General features: G+C 38.6%; 1 protein-coding gene across 4 annotated transcripts in view; it reads left to right on the top strand.

Moving 5' to 3' along the window:
* Positions 1 to 22,972, top strand: part of LOC5564192 — an 857,608-nt gene that overhangs the window by 176,640 nt on the left and 657,996 nt on the right. For all 4 annotated transcript variants that reach the window (XM_021845931.1, XM_021845932.1, XM_021845933.1 and 1 more), the window contains exon 3: positions 19,228 to 20,482. The gene's annotated coding sequence lies outside the window, so the exon portion shown is untranslated. The remainder of the gene's footprint in view (positions 1 to 19,227; positions 20,483 to 22,972) is intronic.

The raw sequence follows: 22,972 nt of genomic DNA, 5'->3' as shown, positions 1-22,972 counted from the left end.
TCTTTATCTTTGATTTGCAAACTGCGCCACCGACGCTGCAAAGGTGAGTTCACAAGAATCGATTTCCACTCGAATTTATATGTAGATAGAAACCAAGGTCCTGAGCTCAGGCTGGGTTCGCGGAAAAGTCAGGAAAGCATTGGAGGTGGATTCAAACTTGATTGAAAAGTGCATTTTGCTGCGTGCTGCGGCGCTCGATCGCTCGGTGGTGAAATTGCGTTTTTGCTATCGATTGAATGCATCAGCTACATTGGTCCTACAAATAAGAATCATGAAATCATAATCATAATTTCAAGAAAAACAAATATACAGAACAACCAATAGTTTTTAATTCAATTAGTTGCAAAATGAAGATTTCAGCACGAGAAGTGCATTTGTACCATGAGGTTTGTCGTACAAAATTCGATTTTTCATCCATTTATAGGTATTCCACTAAACAGTTGATTCATAAATTGTCGGTGATCCAACTGAGTGGTATGACTGTGTTTAATATCTGACATCGTTGCGGCTGACAGAGCACGTCATTCGGATGAGTTTGACTGGTGGTGTGGGCAGGTAGAAACAAGGTCAAGCAAGAAGAGCTATCAGCAATTTTGCATTCGCAGCACGTCACCTAGCATTTTTTGATGTTATCTGTGGTGCAACCACAGACAGATGGATTTTATTCATGACTAGCGAACTGAAATAAAAACATAATTCAACTGGTGAACCAACCGGAATCAAATCACAATCTGTTTGTGCTTTTATTATTTTGGAACGTTTAAACCCAGAAACACTATGAGACTTGAAAAAAAGTGTAAAACTATACCGTTTCCCATGTTTCAAGGCTCTTATGAAAGAACACACCAGCCATCAGATTCAACTTTCCACTCAACTGCAATGACAACAAGTTTCTAATAGAAGTTTTCATTCGGAACAAAACAGAAAAACAGTGCGGAAGGCTATTCGCACAAAAGTCCCGCTTGTACAAAAGACTTGCACTTGTGTTGCCATAAAAAAGAAAGTTCCAAACTCCTTTTAGTGTTGCAGAACCACACCACAAAGTTCTTCAAGCCGAAAAATAGCTTGATTTCTTCCATTTTTATTTCAGAGTAGAAGCACTTTGTATTGGGGGAATGAAGAGATCGATGGCCGTCACAGGGAATGGGAACAATTGCAATAAGCCATTATATGAGACGTTTCGAATCATATGTTTTTTATTTGTTCGAAACATACAGACAAGGATTGCGAACAAATCCTGACAAGGATTTGAGACATATCCTGGCAAGGATTTAAAACAAATCATGATAAGGATTTAAGACAAATCTTGATAAGGATTTGAGCCAAATCCTGAAAAAGATTCGAGACAAATTCTGACAAGGATTTTAGACAAATCCTAATGAGGATTTGAAACAAATCCTGTGAAGGATTTGAGATAAATCCTGACAAGGACTCCCAACATGGATTTGAGGCAAATCCTTGAAAAGGATTTGAGACAAATTCTGACAAAAAGTTGTGTAGCATGTTTATTTTAACGCATTTCAAAAAGATCATAATTTAAGGATCATGACAGCTTACATTGCTCAACTTCTAGGAAAACATTCCCACACGCAAGTTAGCTGTACTTGCATCTTCAAAGCATTTGGTACATGTCATTTTTCAACTAATCGACTAGGTTTCATTTTTCACAACCCATCGATTATCCACATACCACACAACTTGAGCAACTTATTTTGTTCTCATGACGAAGCGCATTCATGCTGAGAAGCTTCATATTTCAATTCCCATAAAGACAATTTCTACTTTGCCTTTGCACTGATTTGACCCGACAGTGCAACGGCCCAGCGAACACACATGTAAACGTTTACCCATCCGTTTGGTAAACGCCTTCTTTTAAATTTGTATTCTATGATTGGTTAATTGATATTGGTTGTTTCAGCCTTCTCGTAATATAGTGGAGTACTAGATTAAGCTCGAGGTTAGCTGTAAGATTGACTTCAAAATAAAGCAGAGAACATAATCAACAACCATAGAGTCAAGTTGACTAATTCCGATAAGTCCTTTATGGTATCATACCAGATGGCGACCGGACTGGTTGACACTTTGTGAAATATTCACAGTCAACAAAGTTTTAGTGGAAAAACTGACAAAGTCTTAGTGGAAAATCAGACAAAGTTTTAGTGGAAAAACAGTGATATTATAAGTGATAATGGGCTTTTTCAGTAACGATGAGATTGTTGCCAATGCATCCACGCCCGAGAACACAGTAATTGCATCTACACTCGTAGTGATTGTGGCAGTTTTAATTCTTTTCGTCATAATGAGGATGTACACAAAGTACATGCAAGGAAAAGTGAAAGAAGAAGCGAGGAGAGAAGTACAATTAAGTAACCTCCGCACAGTTTGAAAAGGTTAAAAGGTGATTACGAACAAAACATTCTTGGTTCCAGTACAGTATGTGTGCAAATGAAAATCTAATACCGCCGTACAGTGCACAATTATGTGAGCATTTTGAGAGTTCACGGAAAAAGTTATTTCAGAAAAGTGGAAAAGAATGACTTTACATGGTTCAAGGTGAAATTGCGAGTCGTGTAAATTTGAGATTTTTTGCGGTGGAGCAGTGGTGCAACAATTCAACGTACAGGGATGGTGCCAGTGTCCAGTGATTCTAGGCAGCTTAATAAGAAGATGATGCCTGCTTGCTGCCGCGGAGATTCGTGGTTGCGGAATGCGGACCAGTTCGTACGTAAGATGATTCCGGCTTACCGTCGCTGAGGTTTGTAGTCGCGGACCAGTCGACTAGATGAGGTCAGTGTATCTATTTCTCTACGTGCAATTACATCACTATTACATCACCATCATATACTGATTTAGGAAAAATTATTATGTAACACATAGCAAGCATCACAAATTTATTGTTATTTTAGTAATTTCATTTATAGTTAATAATTTCCAAAGATTTAATAATCTTGAATTTCAAATGAGTGAATATGAAAAATTAAAACATTTATATAATTATATAAAAAAATCAATTAACACTCCTCTCACAGAGAACACCCTGAGAGAGAAATCAGATTCTTGTAAGGAAATTTATGAAAATTTGCAAATTTATTTTAGTGAAAACTCTGTGGATGAAATTTTAATAAGTAATGCAAAAAAGTGGTATTTAGAAATAAATCAAGTTTTAAAAGCCAAGTTAGATAATTTAAACACCAAAAACCAGTTGGACGAAACTTCGATCAGTATGGTGCAACCAGAAGTGGAACGTCAGTTTGACGTTAAACAAGCAACAGCGCTAGTGCAGCCCTATGATGGTAGTGCGGCTGGTTTGGAATCGTTTATCGATTCTGTAAATTTTTTAAAAGAATTGATTCAACCTAACCATACGGCAATGGCCGTAAAATTCCTTAAAACACGTTTAACAGGAAAAGCTCGCTGTGGCTTTCCAGATACGATAGTAACAATTGATGCATTAATTGAGCACATTAAAATAAAGTGTCAAGATACTTTAACACCAGATCTGATTGTTGCAAAATTAAATGCAACAAAACAGAGAGGGCAAATATTAAATTTCTGTGAAGAGATTGAAAATCTCTGTAGCAAACTCGAAAATAGTTACATTTCTCAAAAGGTCCCGGAAAATGTAGCAAAGGCAATGACCACAAAAGCAGGCGTAAATGCTCTCATTAATGGCATTAACGCTAGCGAAACTAAACTAATCCTAAAAGCTGGCAATTTCTCTTCGATTAGAGAAGCCTTGCAAAAAGCACAAGAGAGTGCTACTGATAATACATCATCGCAAGTTTTCAATTTGCGGAATAAACAATCTAACCCAAATGAAAGGAAAATGAATTTCCGAGGTAATGGTTTCAACAGAAACCGAAATTTTGGAAATTGCTATAGAGGAGGTTTTTCTCAAAGACCCCAAAACAATTATTATCATAACTCTTCGCGTGGAAGATACCAACGTGGTGGTTACCATAACGGATACAATAATCGTGGAAGATTTAATGATAATCGTCCACGATATGACAACCCTAATCGAGTATATGTGGCAAATGTGGATCAACCGTACGGTCCACCACAAAACCAGAACCGCGATGCTCCAAACAGAGCTGCTCCCCAACAACAACAACAACAACAAAGTCAAAGAAATTTTTTAGGTCAGTGTTAACCATAAACCTTTCTGCTTCTAATTTTATCGAGATTGGAGTAGAAATGGCAAATTCAGTTTGTACTTTACTTGTAGATTCCGGTGCGGACATTTCTATATTTAAAACTGACAAAATTTTAACAAATCACAATATAAACTACAAAGTTAAAACAAGAATTACAGGCATTACAGAAGGAGAAATTGAAACAATGGCAATAACAGAGACAGTGTTGAATTTTGGAAATGGGATAAGAGTTAATCATTCATTTCATTTAGTTGATGCGAATTTTCCGATTTTAACAGATGGTATTTTAGGAAGAGATTTTTTGTCTCTTTTTAGATGCAATATTGATTACGAATCTTGGCTTTTGAATTTTAATATTGATAATATAGCTGTATCTGTTCCAATCCAAGATACAGTAAATGAGAATTACATAATTCCGCAGAGATGTGAAGTGATTCGGAAGATCAAAGATTTAAAAATCACGGAAGACATGGTTTTATTTTCTAAGGAAATTAAGCCTGGTCTTTTCTGTGGTAATGCAATAATTTCACCAACCTGTCAGTATGTAAAATTTATGAATACTACATCACGACCCATCAATGTTTCAAATGTTGACCTAGAATTTATGTTAGAACCATTAACCCGTTATCAAATATTAAATACTAGAAAAAATAATAAACCCGATGACACACAGAAAAGAAATAATGAAATTTTGAAGGAAGTTGACTTAACAAATGTTCCAGATTATGCAAAAAATGATTTAAAACAATTAATTACAAAATATACAGATATTTTTTCACTACCCGATGAACCAGTAACTACAAACAATTTTTACGAACAGACCATTAATTTGAATGATCCAGTTCCAACTTATATACCAAATTATAAAACTATTCATTCTCAAAGTAATGAAATACAATCCCAAGTTAATAAAATGTTGAAGGATAATATTATTGAACCCTCAGTATCCTCATATAATAGTCCAATACTCTTGGTTCCGAAGAAATCAACAGATGATAAGAAAAAATGGCGTCTTGTCATAGATTTTAGACAACTCAACAAAAAGATTTTAAGTGACAAATTTCCTTTACCAAGAATTGATTCCATATTAGATCAGCTTGGTAGAGCGAAGTATTTTTCAACTTTAGATTTAATGTCGGGATTTCACCAAATCCCATTGGATGAAAATTCGAAAAAATATACAGCTTTTTCGACCCAATCAGGTCATTACCAGTTTACAAGATTGCCGTTTGGACTAAACATTAGCCCAAACAGCTTTCAAAGGATGATGACAATTGCAATGTCTGGGTTGACGCCAGAACTAGCATTTGTTTACATCGATGATATAATTGTTGTAGGTTGTTCAATGCAACACCATTTACACAACTTATCAGTTGTTTTTGAAAGAATTCGAAAATATAATTTAAAATTAAATTTGTCAAAATGCAAATTTTTTAATACAGAAGTAACGTACTTAGGGCACAGAATAACCGATAGAGGTATTTTGCCTGACAGTAGTAAATATGATACCGTAAAGAACTATCCAGTTCCCAAGAACAGTGACGAAGTCAGAAGGTTTGTAGCTTTTTGTAACTACTACCGGAAATTCGTCCCAAATTTTGCAACAATTGCATACCCGTTGAATCAATTGTTGAGAAAAAACATAAAATTTGAATGGTCATCAAAATGTGAAGATGCTTTTAATGCTCTAAAATCATTTTTGATGTCACCAAAACTATTACAATATCCAGATTTTAAGCAAACATTTATATTGACTACCGACGCATCAGATGTAGGATGTGGTGCGGTATTATCACAGAATATTGATGGCAACGATTTACCCATAGCGTTTGCCAGTAAAAGTTTTACGCCTGGAGAAAAGAATAAATCAGTAATTTTGAAGGAATTGACAGCAATACATTGGGCTATCGATTACTTCAAAGCTTATTTGTATGGACGTAAATTTGTAATTCGTACAGATCATCGTCCATTGGTATTTTTATTTAATATGAAAAACCCAACATCCAAACTGACCCGGATGAGATTAGATTTGGAAGATTTCGATTTTACTATTGAATATATTCAAGGTAAAACAAATGTTACTGCCGACGCGTTATCACGTATAGTAACGACGTCAGATGAATTAAAATCTAAAAGTATATTTACTGTTAATACACGAGCCATGACAAAAAGAAAACTGAAAGAGTCTAAACGTAGTCAGGAACTACCTGATGAAAACAAAAGTCAAAACAATGCCGTTAATAATAAGCCTGATCAACTTGTTATTTATACGACAGAGAATCCGACTGAAACTAGAAAACTACCAAAACTTCGAAGTGCAATGGAAAATGAGAATTTAATTTTTACATTACATGAAGCATCACAAAAGAATAAAATAATAATACGAATTACAACACAACTGCGAAGTATAAGACAAACATTAGTGTTTGCACTTTCAGTGTTAGAAAAAGAAATGCAAATGAAGAGAATTACAAAAATCGCGCTATCGAGTCATGACTGTATTTTTGAATGGGTACCCAAAGAAACATTTAAAGAACTAGTTTTGAAATCTATAAAAAATTTGCAGATAATAATATATAATCCACCCAAGTTCATTAGTGATCTTGATGAGATTAAAAGAATACTTGAAAATTACCATCAAACACCGACTGGAGGACATATAGGTCAGCACAGACTATACCTCAAGTTGAGAGAAATTTATAATTGGACAAATATGAAAAGTTCAATAGCACAATTTATAAAGGCCTGTGAATTGTGTAAACTGAACAAGATTACCAAACATACAAAGGAAAAATTAACAATTACAAATACACCGTCTAAACCGTTTGAAGTGGTATCTATTGATACTATAGGACCACTTCCCAAATCAAACAATAATAATAGATATGCTGTAACGATACAGTGTGAATTAACTAAATATGTAGTTTTAGTCCCTATTCCAACAAAAGAAGCAAACGTAATTGCTAAATCTTTAGTTGAAAATTTTATTTTAATATATGGAAAATTCTTAGAGTTAAAATCGGATCAAGGAACTGAATACAAAAATGAAGTCCTTGATCAAATTTGTAAACTATTACAGGTTAAGCAAACTTTTTCTACAGCCTATCATCCTCAAACGATTGGTTCGTTGGAAAGAAATCACAGGTGTTTAAATGAATACCTGCGAAATTTTGTCAACGAACATCAGTCAGATTGGGATGATTGGTTACAATTTTATGCATTTACATATAATACTAGCCCACACACTGATCATGGTTTAACACCATATGAATTGGTTTTTGGAGTTAAAGCAAGAGTACCACACGAAACATACACAGATAGAATTGATCCTGTTTATAATTTTGATCTCTATAGTAAAGAATTAAGATACAAACTTCAAAAGTCACATGAAATAGTTAAACAAAAATTACTTGAACAAAAACAAATACGAAAGGAAATAAATGATCGTTCGATAAACCCATTACAAATCAAGATAGGAGATATAGTTTATTTGCAAAAAGAAAACAGACGTAAATTAGATTCATTTTATTCAGGTCCATATAAAGTAAAATCAATAACAGAACCAAATTGTGAGATCATCAATTTACAAACAAATCAATTATCTTTAGTTCATAAAAATAGGTTAATTAAATCCTAGGAAGTGTTAGTTTTAAAACCGAGCCTAATCTCATAAAAAAAAAAATAATGAAAATCAAAAAACAGTAAAAAAATGAGATAGGTCAAAATTCTTAGCGCAAGCTGAGAAGTGAGAAATTCGGATATTTAATTAAGCATTTTTTCTTCTTGTTTTTGAATACATTTACCAATATTCTATCAAAATAATATAATCTAACATTGTAAAGGAGATTGAAACAACATTTTTTTTTTCATTTATATCACATATGTTGACAAGAATTGAATGTCTTCACTACGTTACGTCATTCACCCAAAGGGGGATGGTGTAGCATGTTTATTTTAACGCATTTCAAAAAGATCATAATTTAAGGATCATGACAGCTTACATTGCTCAACTTCTAGGAAAACATTCCCACACGCAAGTTAGCTGTACTTGCATCTTCAAAGCATTTGGTACATGTCATTTTTCAACTAATCGACTAGGTTTCATTTTTCACAACCCATCGATTATCCACATACCACACAACTTGAGCAACTTATTTTGTTCTCATGACGAAGCGCATTCATGCTGAGAAGCTTCATATTTCAATTCCCATAAAGACAATTTCTACTTTGCCTTTGCACTGATTTGACCCGACAGTGCAACGGCCCAGCGAACACACATGTAAACGTTTACCCATCCGTTTGGTAAACGCCTTCTTTTAAATTTGTATTCTATGATTGGTTAATTGATATTGGTTGTTTCAGCCTTCTCGTAATATAGTGGAGTACTAGATTAAGCTCGAGGTTAGCTGTAAGATTGACTTCAAAATAAAGCAGAGAACATAATCAACAACCATAGAGTCAAGTTGACTAATTCCGATAAGTCCTTTATGGTATCATACCAGAGTTGAAACAAATCCTGACAAGAATTTGAGACAAATTCTGACAAAATAATACCAAGATAATGCTACAAGCAATTGCATTCAGTGATGGGCCTTTTTCTTTTTTCCGTAATAACTGATAGGAGTAATTAAGTACACAATACATTGTTTGGCACACAAATGGTACCGGCTAGTGAACGTCCTACCCTGTCTTTGATTTAACCATAACATCCTTTTCTGAATAAAGTGTGAAATCAAGCAAAAGAAAATTTGCACTCGTCTTGTCACCGGAAGGAGCCAGCTTGCGAAGAAGAGTATCATTGCACGAAAAAAGGAAAACTAACTGACACCATCAAACACCAACAAAACGAACGGATGAGGTGCTACATCGTTGCCAATGGGAGAAACTTTTTTATCATCCGAGACAAGCAAAAGACCTATCTCCAGCACCTGGAAGTATCACAAGAGCCAGAGATGTATCGTAGTGGCAAATTGCAGTTTCGGAAAAGCCTGGGGGTTGATGATGATGTGACTAATCGGGATGGCTCTGTTTCGTGATTTCTGCTTTTTTTTTTGCTCAGTGTGGTGCGTTGTGAGATGGGAGTTTTTTTAGCTGTCGGCCATAGAAATAGAAACATAACAAGAGACGAAAGTATCTAAAGTGACTGTATGAAATAGTAGAGATTGTTAGGACCCAGGCGATGACACTCTGGTTTGATGGAAAAAGTGAACGAAAACAGATACATGGTAACTAGCAAAGAGGGACCTTGCTTTGCCGAATAGTTAGAGTCCACCACTACATAGTAAAGGGTTTAGGGACAAAATGTCGAAAGACAAAACGTCGAAATCCAAAACGTCGAATGCCAAAACGTCGAATTCCAAAACGTCGAAAGAGACAAAACGTCGAATGGACAAAACGTCGAAAGCAGTCATTTTTCAAGCGAAGGTAAAGATAACAATAACGTTGCCAAGGAATATATGGTTGCGATACGAACGGCGTTGGGTACTGCACAATGGACCTATGCACGACTTCACTTTTTAACGTTTGCGCGGTGCCGTGTTATTTATGTGACCATGGAAATCAGTGAATTCAGCACCGCTCAAACGTCAAATTAGTGAACTCGTGCATTGATCCATTAGCAATCTTCATCAAAGTAAGCATAGAACGAATTTTCACAAAAATGTCAATTTTACACCTAGTTCGGACCAGAGAAGAAGCAGTGCAGCACCTTGAGAGGAAGATTGAAAATGAAGCCAAAATGAATACCAAGACATTTATCCTTCTTTCGCCGCACCTCTGGACTCACATAACGGCAGAGAAAATTCACCCCAAAAGCAGTTCACTGTTCATTTTTTTCCCTGTTCTTCGTGAGCGAACAAAATTTTCTTTTCTATCGGATGAATCAGAATGCGGGAACTCCAACAATTTTCTGTTTTTAGAGCGTAAGCATTTAACTTTAACATAATTTGTTTTTTATTTAAAACAAGCTAGTTTCATCTCAAAAAGCTCGTTTTTTTCTATTATTTTTGTGATTATTTATCAGTTTAATGAACTCTTCAAATTCGTTGCAGCAATTGTTTAAAAATGAAGCTATCTGTTAATAAATAGTGTATTAGGGTAGATGTACCAATAGTGGAGGTACTAAGCATCATTGAAGTTCATTTAACCGCCTAAATTCAAGAAGCGCAATCAATGTACATGCTAATGTTGTAACAGGAAGTAACGGCCATTGACTCAATGAGAAAAATGATTTCATCGCAGTAATCCACGGCATGTCAGTGAAAAATAATACCTCCACTATTGGTACACAGTTCCTTTAGTTGCGGTATATTTTTAATTTATGTTCCTATAGTTGCGGTATCCGTGGTTTTCTTATGGGATCCTCCACTATAGGAACACTTTACCGCAACTATTGGTACAAGCAAGAACAGTTTTAGTCATTTTAGTGATATTTCATCAGTTTTAAAGTAATTTGAACGCTCTTTTCAACTATTCCGTGTATCAACAAGCCACGACGTCGATTGGCAGTGTCGGTTCTGTGACTAATGTAATAAAATCAGTGAAAACAGCACTACCGCAACTATAGGAACACCCACAACTAAGGGAACACTTACCCTACTTATTCTTTTAAAAATACACTCGTTCTTTTAACAAATTGGTGCCGTAAATTTCATCACATTAACAACTGAATTTTTGACAATTAGTGCATTTTTTATTCTTTAAAAATTTACTCGTTCTTCTCTCGAATAGGAATAATTTTAATTCGCTCTTCAGAAACAGAAATCCTTCACCAGGATATCCAGTAAGTTTTTAAACATGTTCTATAAAACAAAATTCTATACTTTTGACAGCATTGGCTTTTTTGTGTGAAGAATGTATATGACTAATTGATAAGAACAAAACAAGCATCAATTGAAAGTTTTAATTCAAAACATTTCCCATGACATGAATCTAGTGCATAGATTGGTATAACATTTTCACCGCAGCTCCAAAATTCAGAGCTTTTTATAATCAAACTTTTGAGTTATCGCCAATCTGCAATTTTGACAGAGATGGTAACAGTCTGGAATTTAAAATAATTCTCAAATATAAATTCTTAGAACTATTTGCCCTTCTGCAAAAACAAAAAAAAAATTGATGAAAGTTTGTAGAATAATATTTTTGAGAAAAACTGATTGTTTTCAAAATATTTCATGCTGGTTTTCGCAAAATTTGATTTTGTGTTTCAAATATTTTGATTTTCCAATTAAGTGAAATTCATGTTATTTCTGAGCTGCGGTGAAAATTTCTCGTCAATCGGTCCACTAGAAGCCGAGATCTATTTGGAATGAAAAATGGCCAATTTGTACTTTATACAGCCCACTACTGTATTTTTCACTGATTTAATTGCTCAAAGCATTGTTTAGTATTTGGACTTAACATTAAATTTTTTCGGGTTTCATCGTTTTTTTGCATTAATCGAATAAGTCGACATTTTGTCAGACAATACACTAATTTCGTTCACGTTATTTTTTCCTTTCGACGTTTTGGCATTCGACGTTTTGTCTTTCGACGTTCTGTCTTTTCGACGTTTTGTCCCTTCGACATTTTGTCCTTTCGACGTTTTGGCATTCGTCGTTTTGGCATTCGACATTTTGTCTTTCGACGTTTTGTCACCCAACCATAGTAAAGCCATACTGAAGGTGTTTGGGTTCGATTCCCGGTCGGTCCAGGATCCTTTCGTAATGGGAATTTCCTTGATTTCCCTGGGCACCAACCATTTGGTTGATTTGAAGAACATTCATCTTTAGGGGTCCGCGAGACGTTTGTAAAACTTCAAAGGGGGTCACAGCACCGAAAATGTTGAAAACCACTGCTTTAGCTGATGTCAGAAGGACAACAGTGCCCTGGTTGCACTACCAGCTAAGTACGCAACCCTTAGCTGGCGATCTTTGTCATCGTTAGACCCGTGGAAGCGTGATGTAGGGGCTTGTGAGGACCAGAGATATGTTGGACGCTCCTTTTGCAACGCATTCAACACCCTTTAAAGATTGTTTTTCGTACATACAGATTTTTTCCTATTTTTCGCATCTTCTACAATGTTGTTTGAAACGATAAACTACACATTTTTGCTAAACGCAAAAACCTTCTATCTCTTATCGTTAAACAGTTATAAATAAATTTTTGTTCAATTCTAGTCCTCTTTCAGCTTAAAAATCTCCATTATGCGCAAAATTACGCAACTGTTTTCATGGCAACTTGAAGTTCCAATTTTTTACTTTTGTGTACAGGTACTAACAAGTTAAAACTTTCCAAAAAAAGTTTTTTTTGCAATGTTTTTCACAGATGATACATCGTTAATTTAAAATTTCAAGCATTAAGGCGCAGTTAGCTGTCACTGAAATTTGTATGCGTCATTGATGATTGATTGTTTTTCGTATTCAGCAAAAATGTGTATTTTATCGTTCTAAACAACTCTGTAGAAGATGCGAAAAATTCTATTAAAAAGTTATGTGCAAAAAAACATTTTTTTTAATACAAAACGCTCCATATCTTATTACCGCGAACATATAGAAATTTTGTGTCTTCGGCAAAATTATTTGTAATAACCTACTCTAAAACTTTGCCAAAGCCCTCTAACTAATTTTTTTGAAAAAAAATTATTTCTCTCACTTTTAGGTGGATTGATCATTTTTTTCATAATACCAAAAAAGCGCCTTTCAAAATCAAGAAACTTCTCCGAAGACACCAAACATCTAAAACCAATAGTTTTGGAGTTATTCTACTTTGATCGTGAAATCTATGAAATAAAGCACTGTGCGTAAACTTTCCTTTGAAAATTAACAAAAAAATCTTGGAAAACTATCTATATCTGAATGTATACCAAGATAAACCCTTGAAAGTGTCTTTAAAGTAATTTCATGATGAATCCCTAGAGGAACGCATAGTGTGATTCCTGAAGATTTATTTTAGAGTCGTCCTTGAATAAATGATTAAATAAAATATTGCAAATTTTTGGAAGAATTCTTGGAGAATTTTGTGGGAGCCAGTAGGAATTCCAGGAATCATTATTATACTGTTAAAGCTGTGAATTAAGAACTTCTGAAGTAATTAATGAAGGGATCTATTGAAAACATCCTGTAAAACTCATTAATAGTATTTAGGGAACCCTTAGAGGAATTCCCTGTTGGATTCATGATTGAATCCTTATTTCAGTATATCCTGAAGAAGGGCCCAGAACAATAACCAAATAATTCTAATGCCATTTATTTTTATTTTCAAAAATTACTTGTTCTTCATTAAGAATCCACAAAAAAAAATTTTTTGTTGAGCATTAGTTTTTAAGAACTTTGAAATCATTTTTTTTTAGGGTAAAATATATTGAATATAAAGAAAGTTGAAATGCACAGAACTTTTATATTAGTAAGTTCCGAAGGAAGTAAAAATTGGCATTAATATGAAAAACAACCTACGCCTTCATTGTATTCCTGATTTGGTCTTCCTGTTATAAAAAAAAATCACAATACACCGTTAGTTTTAAAAGTCCTCATTAAGCCCTATAAACTGCTAAAAGGGGTTGTCCATAAACCACGTGGTCATTTATATGGAGATAGGGGGGTCTGGTACCGCTTTCAAAGTGCCTTAGCCCAACCATTGGAGTACCAACCGGCACATTAGGATCGACGCCAGTAAGATCTTAATGACGGCATACTGGCGGCATGGACTGAGGAACTGGAACAAGGAACACGACATATCTACGCTACAGAGCTGACAGCCGCACTATTCTACTCCCTTAGTAAGGATGGGTGACACTTCCCTGAAACGGCGGGTGGGCTAATAGTGCGGTTGCCCCCGTCCCGTTTAAACCGTGGCATGCCTTCAAGTACGTTCGACGTCTGTTCATCAAGCGTGATGAGTACATAGGTTCGGATGTAGCATCCCCGATCTACGCCGATCTGGCACTGTACCCATAAGGGTCCGTGTCAACCCACGCATGGCCTCACTGCCTACAACGCTCATAGGTACGAGATAACCATGGGATCGCGAAGGCGACTATGTACGACGGATGAAGATAGCGGCTCGGAGGGGGGACCCACTAAAATGGAGAGTATTGATGACACCAAGACAGTTGGAGAAGACGCGAACGCGTTCGCAAGAAGTGGTAGGATAGCGAGATCACCAGTTACACCACTGGACACCGTAGCGAGTACTAGCCAAGTACATAGTAAGCCACAAGCAACGCAGTAGGAGAGGACGTTGCTAAACCGCGTGTTCACACCTAATTAATGAGCTCTACGAGTTCGTGAAGGAGAAAAATAATGTGCACTTGAAAATTTAGCACATGGTGACGAGCATTAGGTCCGCCGTATCAGCATCTGAGCGTGAGCAGAATGCGCTCATAATGCGAGCGGAAACGGCTGAGAAAGCTCTTACGGAAGCAGCGGAACGACCTACGACGGATGTTCAGGAGACGCCGAGAAGTCACCAAAATACCCGCTCGGAGAAAAGGATCAGGGAACCACCTGGAGTACAAGAGGACGCAAAGAAGCACAAAAACGAGAAGAAAGGCGTCAACAACCAGAGAGATGCTGCAAGTGAAGGTGAATGGTGTATCGTCGGAAGTCAGCAGAAGAAAAAGAAAAACCGGAAAGTGAAGGAAGGAAAGAAGCCGGAACAGAAGAAGAAAGAAACACGTCAACCTCCTAGGCTGAGGTACAAGGGTGATGCTCTGGTCGTGGAAGCGAACGACAAAACAACGTACGCTGCGCTCCTCAAAAGAGTGAAGGAAGATCCGGAGCTAAAGGAACTGGGCGAAAACGTTGTCAAAACGCGGCGCACGCAGAAGGGCGACATGATCTTCGTTCTGAAGAAAGACCCCTCTATCAAGAGCACGGCGTACAAGGAGCTCATCGCCAAATCCTTGGGCGACGAGGCCAACGTAAGAGCTCTTTCGCAAGAGGCAGTGGTCGAGTGCAGAGATCTGGATGAGATCACGACGGAAGAAGACCTGACGAGGGCACTGGCCGAGCAGTGTAACCTAGAAGGACAGATGTCTATGCGGATAAGGAAGTCGTATGGAGGCACACAGACGGCGGCAATCCGGTTGCCAGTGGATGCTGCCAACAAACTGGTGGCGTTAGGCACGATCAAAGTTGGTTGGTCGGTGTGCCCGTTGAGATTGGTACCTAGGAGATCACGCAAGTGAATTTCAATCATTGCGACACTGCACAGCAATTGTTGTGGCAGTTCACGACAGAAACCAAGTGCGATGTAGCAATAATTGCGGAGCCATATCGGGTTCCCCTCGAAAACGGTAATTGGGTGGCTGATAGAGCAGGTATGGAGGCAATACAGGTGATGGGCAGGTTCCCCATTCAAGAAGTAGTCGATAGCTCACTCGACGGCTTTGTTATTGCCAAAGTCAACGGAGTCTTCGTATGCAGCTGTTATGCGCCTTCGAGATGGACAGACGAAGAGTACAATAGTATGTTGGATTTGCTCACAGATACGCTGGTGGGAAGAACGCCGGTAGTCATAGGAGGAGATTTCAACACCTGGGCTGTAGAGTGGGGCAGCAGATTGACCAACGCCAGGGGGTACAGCTTACTCGAAGCTCTGGCGAAGCTAGATGTGAGGCTGTGCAACGAAGGGGCTGTCAGTACATTCCGTAAAAACGGTCGGGAGTCCATCATCGATGTTACGTTCTGTAGCCCATTGTTGTTGCTACTAGCAGTGGCGAAGGGTCTGAAGGTGAAGAAAGCTCCCAGTCCGGATGGGATCCCCAACGTAGCACTAAAAACCGCGATATTGGCGTTCCCGGATTTGTTCAGGACGACGCTGCAGAAACTCTGGAATGAAGGCTGTTTCTCAGACAGTTGGAAGGTTCAGAAGCTGGTGTTGGTGCCAAAACCAGGGAAGCCACCAGGGGACCCAGCATCGTATAGACCTATATGTTTGCTGGACACACTTGGTAAGCTCCTGGAAAGGACCATCCTTAACAGGCTGACACAATGCACAGAGAGCGAGAGTTGCTTATCGAAGAGACAATTCGGATTCCGGAAAGGGGTTTCGACGGTGGATGCAATCCGGACAGTTGTGCAGAATGCAGAGAAGGCATCCAAACAAAAGAGGAGAGGTAATCGGTTCTGCGCCGTAGTGACGATTGACGTCAAAAATGCTTTCAACAGCGCCAGCTGGGAGGCTATAGCCTTAGCACTGCATAGAATGCGAGTTCCTGGCTACTTGTGCAGTATGCTAGAAAGCTATTTCCAAAACAGAGTCCTGGTATATGAAACGGAGTTGGGTCAAAAGTCGATCAGGATCACGGCAGGAGTGCCCCAAGGCTCAATCCTTGGTCCAACGCTTTGGAACGCGATGTACGATGGAGTATTAATGCTGGAACTACCTAACGGAGTGGAAATCGTTGGATTCGCAGATGATGTCGTTCTAACGGTGACTGACGAGACGTTGGAAGAGGTCAAAATGCTGACGACGGAAGCGATTGACACGGTTGAAGCGTGGATGACTGGAGCAAAACTGCAGCTGGCTCATCATAAGACGGAGCTAGTGCTGGTTAGCAACCTCAAAGCTGTTCAGAGGGTTGAAATCAACATCGGTAAACAAGACATTTCATCAAAACGTACTTTGAAGCATCTGGGGGTGATGGTAGATGACCGTCTAAACTTCAACGTTCACGTGGACTACGCCTGCGAAAAAGCGTCGAAGGCGGTCAACACGATAGCGAGGATCATGCCGAATGTCGGAGGACCGAAAAGTAGTAAAAGGAGTCTCCTAGCGAGTGTAGCGGTCTCTATTCTCAGGTATGGAGTCCCAGTCTGGGCCGCAGCGGTAAAACCAAGCGTAATCGGAGGATGTTGAACATCACATTCCGACTCATGGCCATACGAGTAGCGAGCGCCGATTTCATCGGAGGCAGTATGCGTTATCGCTGGCATGATGCCCATCTGCATCTCCCTGGCCGAGGACGTGGAGTGTTATGAGCGAGGAAGCACCAGAAATGTGAGAAGGATCGTCAGAACGGATTCGTTGGCTAAGTGGCAGCAAGAGTCGAACAACGCGGAGAAGGGAAGGTGGACTTACCGTCTAATTCCAAATGTACCACTGTGGGTTAATAGGAATCATGGAGAAGTGAACTTCCATCTGACGCAGTTTCTGTCCGGACACGGCTGTTTCCGGAAGTATCTGCATCGGTTTGGACATGCTTCTTCACCTTTTTGCCCGGAGTGCGAGAATGTGGAGGAGACACCGGAGCACGTAGTCTTCGAATGTCCTAGGTTCGAAGAAGTGAGGAAGGACATGCGAGGAGTCACTGTCGATAACGTTGTCGAAGAGATGTGCCGAGAAGAAGGCATCTGGAGCGCTGTCGATAGCACGGTATCGAGAATAATGTCCGAGCTTCAGAGGAAGTGGCGTAGCGACCAACGATCAGCTAGCTAGAGTGAACGCATGAAAAGGAAGAATGGCTGCTCGGTTTCGGGAGATATTCCTTTGCCGGGGAACTCTCTGACGGAGTAGGCTAGATCCACCACCGGGGACTAGCTGAGTAGACGCGGCGTTGCACCGGTCCCGGGTCATAGGAGCACCAGTGTACTGGACGATAGGCTTCATCGGAATCGCTGGACTGATTTCGGCACCCTACCGGTCGTCCCGTAAAAAAATGAAGATCAGCAGAAGCAGCAGCAGCAGCAGCAGCAGCAGCAGCAGCAGGAGAATCGGTCTCGGGAGAGCTTCCATCGCCGGGGAATTCTTCGTCGGTGTAGGCTAGGTCCACCGCCGGGGACTAGTTGAGTAGACGTGTCATAGCGCCGGTTTTAGGGTCGTCGGGGCACCAGTGAACCGTAAGCTAGGCTCCACCGGAATCACTGGACTGACTTCGGCACCCTTCCGGTCGGCTCGAAACGTAGAAAAAGAAGAATCGGTCCCGGGAGAATTTTCACCGCCGGGGAATTCTTCGTCGGTGTAGACTAGGTCCACCGTCGGGGACTAGTCGAGTAGAGTACGTCGGGACGCTGGATATGGGTAGTCGAGGCGCCTACGAACCGGAAGTTATGCTCAGCCGGAATCGTTGGACCGACCTCGGCATCCTACCAGCTGAACAAAGAAAAGGAGAAGGTCGTCGTAACTGTGTGAGTACGCGCTCTGAATGAGTGCAGAGTAGTGTGCAAACTGGAGCCGAAGGGCTCAGAATGTTGCATGTAGGTACTAACAAATTGACGGGTCGCCAATGGGCGAAAATATTAGATACTAACAAATTACTAACGTGAGGAGCCGAAGGGCTCAGCATGAGGCATAACGTTGAATGGTTTTAAAACTGCTAACAGGAGCCGAAGGGCTCATCATGTAGAACAACAAATTGAAGAGGTGCGCTCAGCACGTTAGCCTCCCCTCCGAAGTAATACTGGAAGGTGGTTCCGGAGGGTTATGGTACTAAACCTAGGAGAGTGTTTTTAGTGGGGAAGGCACTTTGTGGATTACACTGGCCTGAGCATGAACATATACAGGCCAGTCTATGAAGATTTTTAAACTCCTAGTTGCATGAAAAAAAGGGGGTCTGGCCAATGACCACAGTCTATATAAATTTTAAAAACTTTGACGCTTATATTGAGCTGTTCGGTAATTCAATCCGCATGTTTTTTTTAAATTAATTAACTAAGAACGCGTGGTAAAGACGGCTGGAATTTCAACCCAGGACTCTTTTATGCTAGACTAGCGTCCGAGACAAGACTCCTGGGTTCGAATCCCAGCCGAGCAAGTGGATTCTTTTAATAATTCAGTCCAAAATTTATCCATCTTTACTACGCGTTATGAGTTAATCAATTTATAACTTTTTGCATTGGAGAATGACCACGAGGTGGTAGGGGGAAATCGTCTAAAATTCTTAAAAAATGATTAACAGACAGCCCCATATTATCATCACTGTGACAATGAAACCATTTTTTTTATGTTTGATTCCCACTATACCATCAAGCTACCAAAATAAAATTATAAATTTCAGTAAAAAAAAACCTATCAAATTTGTTGACACACATTGCATAATGTTTTACGTACGTACCAACAGTTAATCAATTTCCAATATTTTCTATCATTGCAGATTGACCTCCGCATCCAGTATTCAATAGTTCACCACTCATCGAAAACCCATTTCAATTCTCTCCACTCTGAAATTTCCACTGTTCTACCGGAATAATGAGTCAGTTTGTGAAAAGGGGTACTATTCTCGATTCTCCTGCATAATTGTTATTATGTAGTATATTTGAAAACAAGCACGAAACTGATAACGATATGGAAGTTTCCATCAACCCGAACAACAATGTTGAAAAGCTCTGAATGGGTGCCTGTGGTTGGCAATTAATTATAATGAAAACCATACATCGATAACCATCAGGAGATTTAAAGTTGAAAAGTGCGATTGAATCTTGTGCACCGAATATCCCAGTTTTTCCACCGCAGTGAGAAACGAGGCGAATCAATCGAAAAGTGAGGGTGGCTTTGCGGATTTTAAATGGATTCAGAATCCCATCGTTGGAAGTGAGGTTCAGAAGGAGAATCGGAAGTGAAGTACGGATTATAGTCAACTGTGGTGATTGGGGTGGCGAAGGGCGAACGGCAATTCAATAGAAGAGTGAAAGTAACGAAGAAAAATTGTGGAAATGGAATAAAAATAATTAAAATTTATGCCGATGTTAATGGTGAATTGTTTATGTAGCTCTGATGGGTGCTGCGGTGCGGAGAAGAAATAAAACCAACGTCGAAGCCAAAACCAAGTCATTATCGGTGCTGTAATATTGTTTCTACTGGTGTGTGTGGGAGAGTTGAAAGTTGGTGGAGAAAAAATAAATTATACAGAAGGGTCTCGCCTCTGTTTTGGATTGGTGAAAAGGTCAGGTGTGAAAAAGTGTACCTTGAAAGGTTAAAGCTGGAGGAAAAGTGCAAAGTCAATTAATGGTCTGCGAAGTGAAATACAAACGGGAAGCTCGCAAGGAATACAGCAAAGCAGAGCGGAAATATAGTGTCTCGTAAATCTTTGCCCGGCTGAATGGAAGTCCTCCTCGAAGTGAAACACATTTTCCAACTATAACCTTATCTACTGTCTACGTGTGTAAGAAAGTGCGTGTGCCGATTTCAGACCAGAAGAAGCAAACGAAGTGATTGTAATTTCCAGTGCACCTCCCTCCGGGTGAATTTCCGATGGTGACAAAGCCATAGTCGAGTCCCACCCACTTAATCTGCAAAACTTCGGTAGGCTTCGAACGATAGGCAGCCCCTCCGATTGCTGTTCTGTATCTCATCGTATACAACGTGGGAGATTCCAGTGGACGACGCACGGTGGTCATAAAATAAGGCAGGTAAGATCATTTATTTCGACACCCAACAGAAAGTTGTACCACAGACAGGTTCTGCGTTGTGTCTCTTTGTTTAAGCTACTGCTGCTGTTTGGTCTACTAAATAATGGTGGAGTCATTTGTTACTGCTACTGCTACTGCTTTCGGTCTGTGAAACATTGCTTTTTCGGAAAATGGAAAACACGTTGTTTGAAAATAAATTTTGTTTCATTTTTTCGTGTACATACGAAACTGAAGAGAATCACAATGCATGATGAGACAACGTATTCCAACTCACTAAGAAGAGAAGTACTCTTTATTTTGAAGTATTTAATCACTTGCAAACACATTTTTATGACTTTTTGAACTTTCATCATTCTACCAATGAAATAGAACGATCCAGGTATGCTGTCATTATGACCCTGAATGAGTTTTTACTTAAAAAAAATCAAAGCTGATTCAATGAGTGGTGAATGGTCTTTTTAATCTGTTGCACTCTTTTCGGCTGAGCGACGGAATCAAAATCAAACGTGTTCGGTTCGCGTTGTATGGGTGGATGTTCAATATAGGATGGATTACAAACTGGTGAGCTCGTTTTATCGTTATAATAATACATTTTTACCGGATAACGTTAAGTTTATGTAATTTTCTAAAACTTTGAATGATTTGTCACTTCAAGTGTCGACTTGAATCCCTATTTATGTTTCATATATTTTTTATATACATACATATACATATATTTCTTTTTTAGTCATTACTGAACAAACTATAAACAGTTTAACATTATGAATGTCATTTTACTTTTTAATATTTTTTGCAAATATATTTTCACCGCGAGACTTAAATTCAAAACTAGTTTAAAGTAAGAGTTATATTTTCCCTCCATATCCATGGATCGCATCACCGATCAAAGATGATTCCCATATATTTTTCCTCCTTCACTAATAAACGCGCTTTCCGTGGTGATTGTGAAGATGCAGAGGTATTCTCGGTCTTTAGTAACAACAATCACTACACACTAACATTCCTCCCCCATACCAACTGACTGTAAGAACAACACCGTTTTCCATCAATAATATGAGATCTGCTATTGTTTAGCAGCTAAACTGTTCGCTTCGAGAATAAGTGGAAAGTCCCATCCTTTATTTATTTGGATCCAAGTGCAATTCTTACCAATTTTGTCAATGCTATGCTATGCTTGTACCTATGAAATGGAACGATTCATATTTTTCCGCCTTTCAACTATCTGGTTCGAAGACTTGAAAAATAAATTAAGCCTGTTCATGGAATCAAGCTGATGGAGGCGCATGGTAGGTTTTGGAAATGTACAAACAATCTGTGGTTTGCTACTGAAAAATGCTGCTCTGCTGCAAAATTGCAAGTGTTTGATTGATGAGGTAATCGAATATCAAACCACGATTAGAAATACAGTTCGATTCGAATTTTGCTACTCTGATCTACTCCATCTGTCGCTATCTGTCGTGCTACTTCGTGCGGCGCTAGGAGATTATAGCAACAGACGACGGTGATGACATATTGTCGTCAATTTGTCGCAAGATAGAGCGAGGAAGCAATTCGCAATTTCAATAGAAGGTAGAATATTTGGTCTCAACGACGAATGGATTAATTGTAAAGTTAAGGTAAATTAAAAACAAAGCCAAATCTCGGAAGTTTAAGAGTTGAAATGTAGATAACCAGATAACGGTTGGAAATAAATATATCCATAAAAAATAATAGGATTATTGATATTGCCAAAATGTTTGATTTATCAAAAAATGTTACTTAAGGAAATAGAAGGCGGCACAATCATGCTTGGGTCCAAATTTCTTGGGATTGTTATATAATTTAATCAAGAAGACTTCCATCAGAGATACCACCTGCAATTCTCTTCCTTCTTCTTGGACTCTTCAAGGACTTACTCTGAAAACAAATTTAAGGGGTAACTTTTTTTTCTGCCAGAATCGCTCCAGTGATTAATAATACATTTCACCACATGAGTTTCTAATAAATCGTCCAAAAGCTCTTCTGAGGACTCCAGAGAGAATCTATCAATTCTTTAAAAATATCTGGAAAATCTTCCATTTCTTCTACTGTAATTTAAATTCCTCTAGGAATTGCTCCTGAAATTTTGAGGATCCGCCAGAGAACTTGGACAAAATTTATGTTGTTCCAAACTCTTCAAGTTCTTTCTCGCAAGCGATTGTTTGAGAAATATGGCAAAAAGTTCCCATAAGTATCTCATGAATTACTCCAGACACCTCTCTAGGAAATGATTCCGCGAATTTTTAGGTATTTTAGACGGAATTTCCTGAAAATTACGGATTTCTTCAAGAATACCACTATGATTTAATTCTATTACATCTACATCTATTCTATCTACAAAAAATATTCCAGACATTCATTCGGAAGTTTTATCAGATAATCCATGCGTGGCTACAGACATTTTTTAGGATGCTTTGCACAATTCCTTTGAAAGTTTTCAACAATTCTTCTAACAAATATGTCATTAAACCA

Source organism: Aedes aegypti, chromosome 2 (assembly GCF_002204515.2).
Source record: "Aedes aegypti strain LVP_AGWG chromosome 2, AaegL5.0 Primary Assembly, whole genome shotgun sequence".
Lineage (NCBI taxonomy): Eukaryota > Metazoa > Arthropoda > Insecta > Diptera > Culicidae > Aedes > Aedes aegypti.
Note: the sequence above shows the minus strand (reverse complement) of the source record. Positions and strands in the feature narration are given on the sequence as shown.